Here is a 12402-nt window from a genome sequence, read left to right on the forward strand (position 1 = left end):
CAGGATATGCCCCAAAACACAAAGTGGACACATCACAGAAAACAGAGCTGTTTTTTGCAAAGTGCCTACCTGTAGATTTTGGCCTCTAGCTCAGCCGGCACCTAGGGAAACCTACCAAACCTGTGCATTTTTGAAAACTAGAGACCTAGGGGAATCCAAGATGGGGTAACTTGTGGGGCTTTGACCAGGTTCTGTTACCCAGAATCCTTTGCAAACCTCAAAATTTGGGTAAAAAAACACATTTTCCTCACATTTCGGTGACAGAAAGTTCTGGAATCTGAGAGGAGCCACAAATTTCCTTCCACCCAGCGTTCCCCCAAGTCTCCCGATAAAAATGATACCTCACTTGTGTGGGTAGTCCTAGCGCCCGCGACAGGAAATGTCCCAAAACACAAAGTGGACACATCCCATTTTTTGACAGAAAACAGAGCTGTTTTTTGCACAGTGCCTACCTGTAGATTTTGGCCTCTAGCTCAGCCGGCACCTAGGGAAACCTACCAAACCTGTGCATTTTTGAAAACTAGAGACCTAGGGGAATCCAAGATGGGGTGACTTGTGGGGCTCTGACCAGGTTCTGTTACCCAGAATCCTTTGCAAACCTCAAAATTTGGCTAAAAAAACAATTTTCCTCACATTTCGGTGACAGCAAGTTCTGGAATCTGAGAGGAGCCACAAATTTCCTTCCACCCAGCGTTCCCCCAAGTCTCCCGATAAAAATGATACCTCACTTGTGTGGGTAGTCCTAGCGCCGCAACAGGAAATGTCCCAAAACACAAAGTAGACACATCCCATTTTTTGACAGAAAACAGAGCTGTTTTTTGCACAGTGCCTACCTGTAGATTTTGGCCTCTAGCTCAGCCGGCACCTAGGGAAACCTACCAAACCTGTGCATTTTTGAAAACTAGAGACCTAGGGGAATCCAAGATGGGGTGACTTGTGGGGCTCTGACCAGGTTCTGTTACCCAGAATCCTTTGCAAACCTCAAAATTTGGCAAAAAAAACAAATTTCCTCACATTTCGGTGACAGCAAGTTCTGGAATCTGAGAGGAGCCACAAATTTCCTTCCACCCAGCGTTCCCCCAAGTCTCCCGATAAAAATGATACCTCACTTGTGTGGGTAGTCCTAGCGCCCGCGACAGGAAATGTCCCAAAACACATAGTGGACACATCCCATTTTTAGACAGAAAACAGAGCTGTTTTTTGCACAGTGCCTACCTGTAGATTTTGGCCTCTAGCTCAGCCGGAACCTAGGGAAACCTACCAAACCTGTGCATTTTTGAAAACTAGAGACCTAGGGAAATCCAAGATGGGGTGACTTGTGGGGCTCTGACCAGGTTCTGTTACCCAGAATCCTTTGCAAACCTCAAAATTTTGCTAAAAAACACATTTTCCTCACATTTCGGTGATAGAAAGTTCTGGAATCTGAGAGGAGCCACAAATTTCCTTCCACTCAGCGTTCCCCCAAGTCTCCCGATAAAAATGGTACCTCACTTGTGTGGGTAGACCTAGCGCCCGCGACAGGATATGCCCCAAAACACAAAGTGGACACATCACAGAAAACAGAGCTGTTTTTTGCAAAGTGCCTACCTGTAGATTTTGGCCTCTAGCTCAGCCGGCACCTAGGGAAACCTACCAAACCTGTGCATTTTTGAAAACTAGAGACCTAGGGGAATCCAAGATGGGGTAACTTGTGGGGCTTTGACCAGGTTCTGTTACCCAGAATCCTTTGCAAACCTCAAAATTTGGGTAAAAAAACACATTTTCCTCACATTTCGGTGACAGAAAGTTCTGGAATCTGAGAGGAGCCACAAATTTCCTTCCACCCAGCGTTCCCCCAAGTCTCCCGATAAAAATGATACCTCACTTGTGTGGGTAGTCCTAGGGCCGCGACAGGAAATGTCCCAAAACACAAAGTAGACACATCCCATTTTTTTGACAGAAAACAGAGCTGTTTTTTGCACAGTGCCTACCTGTAGATTTTGGCCTCTAGCTCAGCCGGCACCTAGGGAAACCTACCAAACTAGAGACCTAGGGGAATCCAAGATGGGGTGACTTGTGGGGCTCTGACCAGGTTCTGTTACCCAGAATCCTTTGCAAACCTCAAAATTTGGCTAAAAAAACAAATTTCCTCACATTTCGGTGACAGCAAGTTCTGGAATCTGAGAGGAGCCACAAATTTCCTTCCAACCAGCGTTCCCCCAAGTCTCCCGATAAAAATGATACCTCACTTGTGTGGGTAGTCCTAGCGCCCGCGACAGGAAATGTCCCAAAACACAAAGTGGACACATCCCATTTTTTGACAGAAAACAGAGCTGTTTTTTGCGCAGTGCCTACCTTTAGATTTTGGCCTCTAGCTCAGCCGGCACCTAGGGAAACCTACCAAACCTGTGCATTTTTGAAAACTAGAGACCTAGGGAAATCCAAGATGGGGTGACTTGTGGGGCTCTGACCAGGTTCTGTTACCCAGAATCCTTTGCAAACCTCAAAATTTGGCTAAAAAAACACATTTTCCTCACATTTCGGTGACAGAAAGTTCTGGAATCTGAGAGTAGCCACAAATTTCCTTCCACTCAGCGTTCCCCCAAGTCTCCCGATAAAAATGATACCTCACTTGTGTGGGTAGAGCTAGCGCTCGCGACAGGATATGCCCCAAAACACAACGTGACACATCACAGAAAACAGAGCTGTTTTTTGCAAAGTGCCTACCTGTAGATTTTGGCCTCTAGCTCAGCCGGCACCTAGGGAAACCTACCAAACCTGTGCATTTTTGAAAACTAGAGACCTAGGGAAATCCAAGATGGGGTGACTTGTGGGGCTCTGACCAGGTTCTGTTACCCAGAATCCTTTGCAAACCTCAAAATTTTGCTAAAAAACACATTTTCCTCACATTTCGGTGATAGAAAGTTCTGGAATCTGAGAGGAGCCACAAATTTCCTTCCACTCAGCGTTCCCCCAAGTCTCCCGATAAAAATGGTACCTCACTTGTGTGGGTAGACCTAGCGCCCGCGACAGGATATGCCCCAAAACACAAAGTGGACACATCACAGAAAACAGAGCTGTTTTTTGCAAAGTGCCTACCTGTAGATTTTGGCCTCTAGCTCAGCCGGCACCTAGGGAAACCTACCAAACCTGTGCATTTTTGAAAACTAGAGACCTAGGGGAATCCAAGATGGGGTGACTTGTGGGGCTCTGACCAGGTTCTGTTACCCAGAATCCTTTGCAAACCTCATAATTTGGCTAAAAAAACACATTTTCCTCACATTTCGGTGACAGAAAGTTCTGGAATCTGAGAGGAGCCACAAATTTCCTTCCACCCAGCGTTCCCCCAAGTCTCCCGATAAAAATGATACCTCACTTGTGTGGGTAGTCCTAGCGCCCGCGACAGGAAATGTCCCAAAACACAAAGTGGACACATCCCATTTTTTGACAGAAAACAGAGCTGTTTTTTGCACAGTGCCTACCTGTAGATTTTGGCCTCTAGCTCAGCCGGCACCTAGGGAAACCTACCAAACCTGTGCATTTTTGAAAACTAGAGACCTAGGGGAATCCAAGATGGGGTGACTTGTGGGGCTCTGACCAGGTTCTGTTACCCAGAATCCTTTGCAAACCTCAAAATTTGGCTAAAAAAACAAATTTCCTCACATTTCGGTGACAGCAAGTTCTGGAATCTGAGAGGAGCCACAAATTTCCTTCCACCCAGCGTTCCCCCAAGTCTCCCGATAAAAATGATACCTCACTTGTGTGGGTAGTCCTAGCGCCGCAACAGGAAATGTCCCAAAACACAAAGTAGACACATCCCATTTTTTGACAGAAAACAGAGCTGTTTTTTGCACAGTGCCTACCTGTAGATTTTGGCCTCTAGCTCAGCCGGCACCTAGGGAAACCTACCAAACCTGTGCATTTTTGAAAACTAGAGACCTAGGGGAATCCAAGATGGGGTGACTTGTGGGGCTCTGACCAGGTTCTGTTACCCAGAATCCTTTGCAAACCTCAAAATTTGGCTAAAAAAACAAATTTCCTCACATTTCGGTGACAGCAAGTTCTGGAATCTGAGAGGAGCCACAAATTTCCTTCCACCCAGCGTTCCCCCAAGTCTCCCGATAAAAATGATACCTCACTTGTGTGGGTAGTCCTAGCGCCCGCAACAGGAAATGTCCCAAAACACAAAGTAGACACATCCCATTTTTTGACAGAAAACAGAGCTGTTTTTTGCACAGTGCCTACCTGTAGATTTTGGCCTCTAGCTCAGCCGGCACCTAGGGAAACCTACCAAACCTGTGCATTTTTGAAAACTAGAGACCTAGGGGAATCCAAGATGGGGTGACTTGTGGGGCTCTGACCAGGTTCTGTTACCCAGAATCCTTTGCAAACCTCAAAATTTGGCTAAAAAAACACATTTTCCTCACATTTCGGTGACAGAAAGTTCTGGAATCTGAGAGTAGCCACAAATTTCCTTCCACTCAGCGTTCCCCCAAGTCTCCCGATAAAAATGATACCTCACTTGTGTGGGTAGAGCTAGCGCTCGCGACAGGATATGCCCCAAAACACAACGTGACACATCACAGAAAACAGAGCTGTTTTTTGCAAAGTGCCTACCTGTAGATTTTGGCCTCTAGCTCAGCCGGCACCTAGGGAAACCTACCAAACCTGTGCATTTTTTAAAACTAGAGACCTAGGGGAATCCAAGATGGGGTGACTTGTGGGTCTCTGACCAGTTTCTGTTACCCAGAATCCTTTGCAAACCTCAAAATTTGGCTAAAAAAACAAATTTCCACACATTTCGGTGACAGCAAGTTCTGGAATCTGAGAGGAGCCACAAATTTCCTTCCAACCAGCGTTCCCCCAAGTCTCCCGATAAAAATGGTACCTCACTTGTGTGGGTAGACCTAGCGCCCGCGACAGGATATGCCCCAAAACACAACGTGGGCACATCACAGAAAACAGAGCTGTTTTTTGCAAAGTGCCTACCTGTAGATTTTGTCCTCTACCTCAGCCGGCACCTAGGGAAACCTACCAAACCTGTGCATTTTTGAAAACTAGAGACCTAGGGGAATCCAAGATGGGGTGACTTGTGGGGCTCTGACCAGGTTCTGTTACCCAGAATCCTTTGCAAACCTCATAATTTGGCTAAAAAAACACATTTTCCTCACATTTCGGTGACAGAAAGTTCTGGAATCTGAGAGGAGCCACAAATTTCCTTCCACCCAGCGTTCCCCCAAGTCTCCCGATAAAAATGATACCTCACTTGTGTGGGTAGTCCTAGCGCCCGCGACAGAAAATGTCCCAAAACACAAAGTGGACACATCCCATTTTTTGACAGAAAACAGAGCTGTTTTTTGCACAGTGCCTACCTGTAGATTTTGGCCTCTAGCTCAGCCGGCACCTAGGGAAACCTACCAAACCTGTGCATTTTTGAAAACTAGAGACCTAGGGAAATCCAAGATGGGGTGACTTGTGGGGCTCTGACCAGGTTCTGTTACCCAGAATCCTTTGCAAACCTCAAAATTTTGCTAAAAAACACATTTTCCTCACATTTCGGTGACAGAAAGTTCTGGAATCTGAGAGGAGCCACAAATTTCCTTCCACTCAGCGTTCCCCCAAGTCTCCCGATAAAAATGGTACCTCACTTGTGTGGGTAGACCTAGTGCCCGCGACAGGATATGCCCCAAAACACAACGTGGACACATCACAGAAAACAGAGCTGTTTTTTGCAAAGTGCCTACCTGTAGATTTTGGCCTCTAGCTCAGCCGGCACCTAGGGAAACCTACCAAACCTGTGCATTTTTGAAAACTAGAGACCTAGGGGAATCCAAGATGGGGTGACTTGTGGGGCTTTGACCAGGTTCTGTTACCCAGAATCCTTTGCAAACCTCAAAATTTGGGTAAAAAAACACATTTTCCTCACATTTCGGTGACAGAAAGTTCTGGAATCTGAGAGGAGCCACACATTCCTTCCACCCAGCGTTCCCCCAAGTCTCCCGATAAAAATGATACCTCACTTGTGTGGGTAGTCCTAGCGCCGCGACAGGAAATGTCCCAAAACACAAAGTAGACACATCCCATTTTTTGACAGAAAACAGAGCTGTTTTTTGCACAGTGCCTACCTGTAGATTTTGGCCTCTAGCTCAGCCGGCACCTAGGGAAACCTACCAAACCTGTGCATTTTTGAAAACTAGAGACCTAGGGAAATCCAAGATGGGGTGACTTGTGGGGCTCTGACCAGGTTCTGTTACCCAGAATCCTTTGCAAACCTCAAAATTTGGCTAAAAAAACACATTTTCCTCACATTTCGGTGACAGAAAGTTCTGGAATCTGAGAGGAGCCACAAATTTCCTTCCACTCAGCGTTCCCCCAAGTCTCCCGATAAAAATGGTACCTCACTTGTGTGGGTAGTCCTAGCGCCCGCGACAGGAAATGTCCCAAAACACAAAGTGGACACATCCCATTTTTTGACAGAAAACAGAGCTGTTTTTTGCACAGTGCCTACCTGTAGATTTTGTCCTCTAGCTCAGCCGGCACCTAGGGAAACCTACCAAACCTGTGCATTTTTGAAAACTAGAGACCTAGGGAAATCCAAGATGGGGTGACTTGTGGGGCTCTGACTAGGTTCTGTTACCCAGAATCCTTTGCGAACCTCAAAATTTGGCTAAAAAAACACATTTTCCTCACATTTCGGTGACAGAAAGTTCTGGAATCTGAGAGGAGCCACAAATTTACTTCCACTCAGCGTTCCCCCAAGTCTCCCGATAAAAATGGTACCTCACTTGTGTGGGTGGACCTAGCGCCCGCGACAGGATATGCCCCAAAACACAACGTGGACACATCACAGAAAACATAGCTGTTTTTTGCAAAGTGCCTACCTCTAGATTTTGGCCTCTAGCTCAGCCGGCACCTAGGGAAACCTACCAAACCTGTGCATTTTTTAAAACTAGAGACCTAGGGGAATCCAAGATGGGGTGACTTGTGGGGCTCTGACCAGGTTCTGTTACCCAGAATCCTTTGCAAACCTCAAAATTTGGCTAAAAAAACACATTTTCCTCACATTTCGGTGACAGAAAGTTCTGGAATCTGAGAGGAGCCACAAATTTCCTTCCACTCGGCGTTCTCCCAAGTCTCCCGATAAAAATGGTACCTCACTTGTGTGGGTAGACTTAGCGCCCGTGACAGGATATGCCCCAAAACACAACTTGGACACATCACAGAAAACAGAGCTGTTTTTTGTAAAGTGCCTACCTGTAGATTTTGGCCTCTAGCTCAGCCGGCACCTAGGGAAACCTACCAAACCTGTGCATTTTTGAAAACTAGAGACCTAGGGAAATCCAAGATGGGGTGACTTGTGGGGCTCTGACCAGGTTCTGTTACCCAGAATCCTTTGCAAACCTCAAAATTTGGCTAAAAAACACATTTTACTCACATTTCGGTGACAGAAAGTTCTGGAATCTGAGAGGAGCCACAAATTTCCTTCCACTCAGCGTTCCCCCAAGTCTCCCGATAAAAATGGTACCTCACTTGTGTGGGTAGACCTAGCGCCCGCGACAGGATATGCCCCAAAACACAACGTGGACACATCACAGAAAACAGAGCTGTTTTTTGCAAAGTGCCTACCAGTAGATTTTGGCCTCTAGCTCAGCCGGCACCTAGGGAAACCTACCAAACCTGTGCATTTTTTAAAACTAGAGACCTAGGGAAATCCAAGATGGGGTGACTTGTGGGGCTCTGACCAGGTTCTGTTACCCAGAATCCTTTGCAAACCTCAAAATTTGGCAAAAAAAACACATTTCCTCACATTTCGGTGACAGCAAGTTCTGGAATCTGAGAGGAGCCACAAATTTCCTCCCACCCAGCGTTCCCCCAAGTCTCCCGATAGAAATGATACCTCACTTGTGTGGGTAGTCCTAGCGCCCGCGACAAGAAATGTCCCAAAACACAAAGTGGACACATCCCATTTTTTGACAGAAAACAGAGCTGTTTTTTGCACAGTGCCTACCTGTAGATTTTGGCCTCTAGCTCAGCCGGCACCTAGGGAAACCAACCAAACCTATGCATTTTTGAAAACTAGAGACCTAGAGAAATCCAAGATGGGGTGACTTGTGGGGCTCTGACCAGGTTCTGTTACCCAGAATCCTTTGCAAACCTCAAAATTTGGCTACAAAAACACATTTTCCTCACATTTCGGTGACAGAAAGTTCTGGAATCTGAGAGGAGCCACAAATTTCCTACCACTCAGCGTTCCCCTAAGTCTCCCGATAAAAATGGTACCTCACTTGTGTGGGTAGACCTAGCGCCCGCGACAGGATATGCCCCAAAACACAACGTGGACACATCACAGAAAACAGAGCTGTTTTTTGCAAAGTGCCTACCTGTAGATTTTGGCCTCTAGCTCAGCCGGCACCTAGGGAAACCTACCAAACCTGTGCATTTTTGAAAACTAGAGCACTAGGGTAATCCAAGATGGGGTGACTTGTGGGGCTCTGACTAGGTTCTGTTACCCAGAATCCTTTGCAAACCTAAAATTTGGCTAAAAAAACAAATTTTCCTCACATTTCGGTGACAGCAAGTTCTGGAATCTGAGAGGAGCCACAAATTTCCTTCCACCCAGCGTTCCCCCAAGTCTCCCGATAAAAATGGTACCTCACTTGTGTGAGTAGGCCTAGCGCCCGCGACAGGATATGCCCCAAAACACAACGTGGGCACTTCACAGAAAACAGAGCTGTTTTTTGCAAAGTGCCTACCTGTAGATTTTGTCCTCTACATCAGCCGGCACCTAGGGAAACCTACCAAACCTGTGCATTTTTGAAAACTAGAGACCTAGGGAAATCCAAGATGGGGTGACTTGTGGGGCTCTGACCAGGTTCTGTTACCCAGAATCCTTTGCAAACCTCAAAATTTGGCTAACAAAAACACATTTTCCTCACATTTCGGTGACAGAAAGTTCTGGAATCTGAGAGGAGCCACAAATTTCCTTCCACTCAGCGTTCCCCCAAGTCTCCCGATGAAAATGGTACCTCACTTGTGTGGGTAGACCTAGCGCCCGCGACAGGATATGCCCTAAAACACAACGTGGACACATCACAGAAAACAGAGCTGTTTTTTGTAAAGTGCCTACCTGTAGATTTTGGCCTCTAGCTCAGCCGGCACCTAGGGAAACCTACCAAACCTGTGCATTGTTGAAAACTAGAGACCTAGGGGAATCCAAGATGGGGTGACTTGTGGGGCTCTGACCAGGTTCTGTTACCCAGAATCCTTTGCAAACCTCAAAATTTGGCTAAAAAAACACATTTTCCTCACATTTTGGTGACAGAATGTTCTGGAATCTGAGAGGAGCCACAAATTTCCTTCCACCCAGCGTTCCCCCAAGTCTCCCGATAAAAATGATACGTCACTTGTGTGGGTAGTCCTAGCGCCCGCGACAGGAAATGTCCCAAAACACAAAGTGGACACATCCCATTTTTTTACAGAAAACAGAGCTGTTTATTGCACAGTGCCTACCTGTAGATTTTGGCCTCTAGCTCAGTCGGTACCTAGGGAAACCTACCAAACCTGTGCATTTTTTAAAACTAGAGACCTAGGGAAATCCAAGATGGGGTGACTTGTAGGGCTCTGACCAGGTTCTGTTACCCAGAATCCTTTGCAAAACTCAAAATTTGGCAAAAAAAACACATTTCCTCACATTTCGGTGACAGCAAGTTCTGGAATCTGAGAGGAGCCACAAATTTCCTTCCACCCAGCGTTCCCCCAAGTCTCCCGATAAAAATGATACCTCACTTGTGTGGGTAGTCCTAGCGCCCGCGACAGGAAATGTCCCAAAACACAAAGTGGACACATCCCATTTTTTGACAGAAAACAGAGCTGTTTTTTGCACAGTGCCTACCTGTAGATTTTGGCCTCTAGCTCAGCCGGCACCTAGGGAAACCTACCAAACCTGTGCATTTTTTAAAACTAGAGACCTAGGGAAATCCAAGATGGGGTGACTTGTGGGGCTCTGACCAGGTTCTGTTACCCAGAATCCTTTGCAAACCTCAAAATTTGGCTAAAAAAACACATTTTCCTCACATTTCGGTGACAGAAAGTTCTGGAATCTGAGAGGAGCCACAAATTTCCTTCCACTCAGCGTTCCCCCAAGTCTCCCGATAAAAATGGTACCTCACTTGTGTGGGTAGACCTAGCGCCCGCGACAGAATATGCCCCAAAACACAACGTGGACACATCACAGAAAACAGAGCTGTTTTTTGCAAAGTGCCTACCTGTAGATTTTGGCCTCTGGCTCAGCCGGCACCTAGGGAAACCTACCAAACCTGTGCATTTTTGAAAACTAGAGACCTAGGGGAATCCAAGATGGGGTGACTTGTGGGGCTCCGACCAGGTTCTGTTACCCAGAATCCTTTGCAAACCTCAAAATTTGGCTAAAAAAACAAATTTCCTCACATTTCGGTGACAGCAAGTTCTGGAATCTGAGAGGAGCCACAAATTTCCTTCCACCCAGCGTTCCCCCAAGTCTCCCGATAAAAATGATACCTCACTTGTGTGGGTAGTCCTAGCGCCCGCAACAGGAAATGTCCCAAAACACAAAGTGGACACATCCCATTTTTTGACAGAAAACAGAGCTGTTTTTTGCACAGTGCCTACCTGTAGATTTTGGCCTCTGGCTCAGCCGGCACCTAGGGAAACCTACCAAACCTGTGCATTTTTGAAAACTAGAGACCTAGGGAAATCCAAGATGGGGTGACTTGTGGGGCTCTGACCAGGTTCTGTTACCCAGAATCCTTTGCAAACCTCAAAATTTGGCAAAAAAAACACATTTCCTCACATTTCGGTGACAGCAAGTTCTGGAATCTGAGAGGAGCCACAAATTTCCTTCCACCCAGCGTTCCCCCAAGTCTCCCGATAAAAATGATACCTCACTTGTGTGGGTAGTCCTAGCGCCCGCGACAAGAAATGTCCCAGAACACAAAGTGGACACATCCCATTTTTTGACAGAAAACAGAGCTGTTTTTTGCACAGTGCCTATGTGTAGATTTTGGCCTCTAGCTCAGCCGGCACCTAGGGAAACCAACAAAACCTATGCATTTTTGCAAACTAGAGACCTAGGGAAATCCAAAATGGGGTGACTTGTGGGGCTCTGACCAGGTTCTGTTACCCAGAATCCTTTACAAACCTCAAAATTTGGCTACAAAAACACATTTTCCTCACATTTCGGTGACAGAAAGTTCTGGAATCTGAGAGGAGCCACAAATTTCCTACCACTCAGCGTTCCCCTAAGTCTCCCGATAAAAATGGTACCTCACTTGTGTGGGTAGACCTAGCGCCCGCGACAGGATATGCCCCAAAACACAACGTGACACATCACAGAAAACAGAGCTGTTTTTTGCAAAGTGCCTACCTGTAGATTTTGTCCTCTACATCAGCCGGCACCTAGGGAAACCTACCAAACCTGTGCATTTTTGAAAACTAGAGACCTAGGGGAATCCAAGATGGGGTGACTTGTGGGGCTCTGACCAGGTTCTGTTACCCAGAATCCTTTGCAAACCTCAAAATTTGGCTAAAAAAACACATTTTCCTCACATTTCGGTGACAGGAAGTTCTGGAATCTGAGAGGAGCCACAAATTTCCTTCCACTCAGCGTTCCCCCAAGTCTCCCGATAAAAATGGTACCTCACTTGTGTGGGTAGACCTAGCGCCCGCGACAGGATATGCCCTAAAACACAACGTGGACACATCACAGAAAACAGAGCTGTTTTTTGTAAAGTGCCTACCTGTAGATTTTGGCCTCTAGCTCAGCCGGCACCTAGGGAAACCTACCAAACCTGTGCATTTTTGAGAACTAGAGACCTAGGGGAATCCAAGATGGGGTGACTTGTGGGGCTCTGACCAGGTTCTGTTACCCAGAATCCTTGGCAAACCTCAAAATGTGGCTAAAAAAACACATTTTCCTCACATTTCGGTGACAGAAAGTTCGGGAATCTGAGAGGAGCCACAAATTTCCTTCCACCCAGCGTTCCCCCAAGTCTCCCGATAAAAATGATACCTCACTTGTGTGGGTAGTCCTAGCGCCCGCGACAGGAAATGTTCCAAAACACAAAGTGGACACATCCCATTTTTTGACAGAAAACAGAGCTGTTTTTTGCACAGTGCCTACCTGTAGATTTTGGCCTCTACGTCAGCCAGCACCTAGGGAAACCTACCAAACCTGTGCATTTTTGAAAACTAGAGACCTAGGGAAATCCAAGATGGGGTGACTTGTGGGGCTCTGACCAGGTTCTGTTACCCAGAATCCTTTGCAAACCTCAAAATTTGGCTAAAAAAACACATTTCCTCACATTTCGGTGACAGCAAGTTCTGGAATCTGAGAGGAGCCACAAATTTCCTTCCACCCAGCGTTCCCCCAAGTCTCCCGATCGAAAT

This window comes from Pleurodeles waltl, chromosome 10 (assembly GCF_031143425.1).
Source record: "Pleurodeles waltl isolate 20211129_DDA chromosome 10, aPleWal1.hap1.20221129, whole genome shotgun sequence".
NCBI classification, from domain to species: Eukaryota; Metazoa; Chordata; class Amphibia; order Caudata; family Salamandridae; genus Pleurodeles; species Pleurodeles waltl.